Raw genomic sequence first — 5966 nt, 5'->3', positions numbered from 1 at the left:
GGGGTGCTACAGCACCTCCCTCCCCCCGCACTCCTAATTCCAGCACCTATAGGTTCAGGTGGCTGGGGACTTGGTTAGTGAATAAAAGTTCTGGGCCGCAACAAGCCAAGTAATTAATAATGGAGACTTCAAACTCAGTACCCTTCAGACGCTGTTAGTTAGGGTTTTGCTAATATAATTTTGACATGTGTATAGATGCTTATCTTGTTTTCCCCCCGAAAAAAGTGATTCTATATCCCTAGAGACTCTAAGACCTTGTGAATGGGGAAGAAACACCTTATAAAGGTGACTGGGGTTTTACATTTTAAGTTCCTAAAACATGGAAGCAGATAAGGTTTTAGGTGGAGGCACAAGCCAATCATTTTATTTTTAAAGGAGCCCTCCACTTCATTGAACCTGGCCCTTACTACTGCTAATGATACCTGGGAAAGGGTTCCACAGGGATAATAATGGTTACTTACTACTGAGATCTAGAGATTAAAGATAAATGCATAAGTGCAAAGTATCGTGACATTTAGAAAAGGGACAGCACCAGGATATTCCCTGGTTTAAAAAAAAAGAAAAAAAAAAGCTAATGACAACATCCTATGCAACTGAAAAAGTTGTAACACTGAAGAGAGGTTTATTATTATTTTCATTATTGACCTATAAAACAGCATGGCTCTGTTTTTAATTCTTTGCTTGCGTGTGAACTTCCAGACATTTTTCACTGATAACAGTCCCATTTTGCAGTGTTTCTCAGAACATTACACACTAGGTTATATCATTCAAAAGAACTCAGTACATCTTCCCTACTAATGAAAGCAAATGTTCATGGTGCAATCACTTGCTTTAGGTAATTTTTTGCCAACTTGGTTAAATAAGACAACACTGATTTATATTAGATAATGAAACCAGGGCCCAACATTTTAATTCTCATTTTGTGTGTGTCTGTACCATAGACAAGATTAAAACGTATAGGGGCTATAAACCACTAACTGCTTGAGGGCTAGTAAGAAGCTTCCTCTATGGGCCATGTAATTTAATAATTGCCCACTGTGGGGTTTCCTGCACCTTCCTCTGAAGATTCTGGCATTGGTCACTGTCAGAGCCAGGATACTGGACTAGATATCCTGGGTCTGAACTGGTTTGGCAACTCCTATGTTATATATTACATACACAAACACAAATATAAAATATAATATCTATTTGCACACAGTATATTTATAATATAAAATCTGACTTCAGTATATCTATCACAGGAGACATGAGCATTTGATACCTCTTCCTGAAGCATCTGGTAATGGCCACTGTCAGAGACAGAATATTGAACTAGAAGGACCAGATGGCTGATCTAGTATCACCAGTACTACCTTTCTATAATAGAATAGAAAACAAAATGTGTTATCAATCATTTTCATAATAATCTGCAATTAATTAGCAAAATGATATTCAGAAGGACACTGATTGAAGCAATGTAAACTAATAAAACTGCCCCCTTTGTTCTAATCTCTTTATTCTTCTGTATTCATTAGTTGCTTTTCAATTAATTTTTTTAAGCAGAAATTTCTCTTTGCTTTCTTCTCTGCCCTTTCAACCCCTTGCCTCTCTTCTTCTGCTGCAAAACCACATCACCTGCAATCAAGAGGGCCAGAAGAACCCTACATTCAGAGTATAATGTTCTAGGTACCATGTGACAGGGAAAACTGAAACCACTTCCTGATGTAATGCCTTCTGTCAACATCCTGTACTCCTGAGGAGCTATTTGAGATAAGTGATAACACCAGATCTTGGTTTTGGAGACCACAGCACAGATTTCTAAGTCAGCTGGCATAAAGAGAAGGCTGTTATTTCAGGGGGATGGGGCTGTTTAGGCCACATCTGGAGAGTGGTCAGGGTAGCCCGGCTTGACTCTTTGTCCTCTGATGGGAGCTTCTGACCCATTGCACCCCACAAAAAAGGGGCTGTTGGGAGTCACATGCTGGCTCTGGGGGTGCTTGCAGGGATCCCAGTCCAGTTCTTTCTCCCTCCACAAACACATTACAGCTCCACCAGGTCCCCGGAATTCCCAGTGTGGCTGCTGCTGCTTTAGTGGCAGCATGATCCTGGTACTTTGGAACATTTGTGTGTTCATTTGGCATGATACCAAAAATTTTCCTGAAGAACACAAACAAAAGAAGATAAATTGGGATTTTCCAAAGTTTCAGCAAAACCTATACATAACTTCAAGGAACAATAAAAAGGCACATTTCTAGCTCAACCTTCCCTTTGCCAAGTTCCAAAGACCTGCTGCAAAGCATGGAAATATTAGCACTACTCATGAAAAGGCTGTGAGAATCCTCTGTAATGAAACACATTAGGCTACCTAAATATAGGGGGTAACTATTATGTCCCTATAATATAACTATGAACAGAATGTACAGCCCTGTTAGGTGGATCTAGTTCTGTACCTCATTCATAACCAGTTAATTGCGTTATTTGATTTTAGAAATTCAAGTTATTTTAACTGGAGACAGTTTATTTCCTTATTGTATTAGCATAACTCCAATAATGATGTTTCCTCTGAGAATTGTTATTTTGGCTATGAATTGATTACAAATTCAAAATCCACTTTCCACAAATATTCTGCAAAAATTTCGTAAAATGTGCTGTTTCTGCAGAGTCCTATCAAACTCATTGGCTAGAATATTATGGAAAGCAAATACAGCCAAAGCAAATTTATTACACATTTGAAAGAATATTCACAGAAATTTTTCACTCTTTCTTTTTCCACTCTTGCTCCAGAAATGTAGTTGAGTGCAACACATGAACATTTAAAATCCTTTAACTCTATACAAAGGATAAAACACAGTTTGGATTCCTCAAATCTCTTTTAGGGAAGCATTCCAAGGCAAAAAAGTCATTCCTTCTATTTGGGGTATTACATTATGAGCAGTTATCTCTTACCCACAGCTGAATACTCAGGAAGATTGGGTATTTCAGTACCCACCTACATAGATTTGTTCTTAGTAAGATAATTTTGGAATACAGAATCAAAGTGTTCAGCTGTGGCTACTTGAATCATCAATAGAGATGTTTCACGGTCCCTTATTTGAAATTAAAAAGTGTAACTAGAGCTGGATTAGACATTATAAATGTATTTATTCATTTAATTTCTATGGAGACTTTTTCCACACAAGTCTTACATACTCAACAGTGTTCAAAGTGAACTAATATGTACTAAATGCGTGTACTTTTTGTCCATGAACTACCAAACTGTGACGTTTAAGTAATAACAATGAGTGTTTGTTTTTGTAATGTGTTACTGTCCATGAAATTCAACCCACAGTTAGAGCTCAAGTAAATTTGTACATACAATAGGGAAATGACTGTTGTGCACAACAAATATAAGAACATAAGAATGGCCATACTGGGTCAGATTAAGGGTCCATCTAGCCCAGTATCCTGTCTTCCAACAGTGGCCAATGGCCAGGTGCTCCAGAGGGAATGAACAGAACAGGTAATTATCAAATGATCCATGCCCTGTTGCCCATTCCCAGCTTCTGGCAAAGAGAGGCTAGGGACACCATCCCTGCCCATCCTGGCTAATAGCCATTGATGGACCTATCCTCCATGAATATATCTAGTTCTTTTTTTTATCCTGTTATAGTCTTGGCCTTCACAACATCATCTGGCAAAGAGTTCCACAGTCTGACTGTGGTGAAACCTAGTTCTTGTGTTTTGGGAAGGAGTAAATAACACTTTCTTATTTATTTTCTCCATACCAGTCATGATTTTATAAACCTCTATCATATCCCCCCTTAGTCATCTCTTTTCCAAGCTGAAAAGTCCCAGTCTTATTAATCTCTCCTCATATGAGAACCGCTCCATACCCCTAATAATTTTTATTGCCCTTTTCTGAAGCTTTCCCAATTCCAATATATCTTTTTTGAGATGGGGCAACTACATCTGGACGCAGTATTCAAGATGTGGGCATACCATGGATTTATATAGAGGCAATATGATATTTTCTCTCTTTTTCTCTATCCCTTTCTGAATGATTCCCAACATTCTGTTCACTTTTTTGACTGCTGCTGCACATTGAGTGGATGTTTTCAGACACCAATCCACAATGATTCCAAGTTCTCTTTCTTGAGTGGTAACTGCTAATTTAGACCCCATCATTGTATATGTATAGTTGGGATTATGTTTTCCAATGTGCATTACTTGCCATTTATCAACACTGAATTTCATCTGCCATTTTGTTGCCCAGTCACACAGTTTTGAGAGATCTCTTTGCAGTCTGTCTGGGACTTAACTATCTTGAGTAGTTTTGTATCATTTGCAAATTTTGCCACCTCACTGTTTACCCCTTTTTCCAGATCATTTATGAATATATTGAATAGGACTGGGCCCAATACAGACTCCTAGGGGACCACTATTTACGTCTCTCCATTCTGAAAACTGATCATTTATTCCTACCCTTTGTTTCCTATCTTTTAACCAGTTACCAATCCATAAGAGGACTTCCCTGTTATCCACAGGAATAAGTAATACAAACATCAATCCTGGAATAAGTAATTAATTTCTTGAAAAAGCAATTTAAGCCAATATTACAGTTTCCCTGCTTGCTTTGTCAGAGAACATAAAATAATATCCCTGATTTCTCCACAGCAGCTCAGTGTGTTATGGAATACATTTTTACAGTAGACAACTGCTGGATCATGCCTATGTTTAAAGCACACAATCTTCTAGAAGCATATTTGTCAAAATAAAAGTGTGAAGAGAATCCTGTATTTTCACTTACATTCACAGACGTTAGTAAACAATTGGGGGAATGCACCTGACGTACAAGCCGGTCAAATTTTCTAAAATATTTTCCTTCAGTTTCTGAAGCATGTACGCCTGGCCAGAGTTACTTAAAATAAATATCAAATGAGATTCTGAAAGTGGGAAATTGGTTTCATTTACTATTTTTACATAATAGCAAAGAAATTTAGGTCTACTTGCCTATGACTAACACTGTCTCAAAGTCTTTCCTTTGCCCAACAGCTTACTTCTTTCCTTCTGGGTTCGGTTTTCCATCTAACCTCATTTGCTTTTTGGCGCAGTCTACACTGGGACATTTGACCATAGTTATCAGAAGTCATGTTTACTGACAGGATGATGAAGGTGGTTTAGCAGTCAGTGAAGACCAGATCAAACTGTGTCCAGTGTGATATCAGCTAACTGTGATTAAGATATAACATGCATTCGCCTCATCTTCACAAACTGCTAAATCATGCTTAGCAACATATTGGTGAGCACCATTTGTCCTTCATATATTTCTCTTTTGGTGTATGACTTTTTGTGTAAAGTACTGTTTGTTTGTGATAATCAAAATGATTTTCAATTAAAAACATAATCAGTTAGGGCAGATCAGTCAACCAATGCCAATATAACTCACTCCTTTGTGCATGGGGGTATCATGGGTCATAATATGGCCATGCGTGATTGTGAAGAGCAGAGAATACCACGTGGAAATTGTAAGTGAAGAACTGTGGTCTTCGCTTTAAAAGCTGGTATCCACATTCTGCAAGTCTTTTTCAATGGGAATTTTAGCTGTATAAAGAACACAAGATCTGACCCAGAGCCAACTGATGTAGAGCAGGCTTGATCTTGGACACATACCCTTGATTTATTTTTTTGGCAAAATTTCTCTCTAAATTGCTTATCACTCAAATTACTCATGTCCCTTTCCCTTTCTCCCTAACTGGACTCACTTTTAGTTTATTCTTCTACAGATTTGGTGAAACAATACAATACAAATTTGCAAAACATTTAGATGTCACTGAATCTGCATTTTTTGACCAAAAAAAAAAAAAGTTTAGGCCAAAAAATTTCACCGTGTTCTAGTGAGCACATCCAGTTACATGACCCATTATGGAAAAGTCATATAGAATTGAACATAAAATTATATCCTTTCTATAGTTTTATTGGGCCTATAGAACTTAAATGAAATTGTATCC

This window comes from Chelonia mydas, chromosome 1 (assembly GCF_015237465.2).
Source record: "Chelonia mydas isolate rCheMyd1 chromosome 1, rCheMyd1.pri.v2, whole genome shotgun sequence".
NCBI classification, from domain to species: Eukaryota; Metazoa; Chordata; order Testudines; family Cheloniidae; genus Chelonia; species Chelonia mydas.
The sequence above is the reverse complement of the archived record's forward strand: the minus strand, read 5'-3'. Positions refer to the sequence as shown.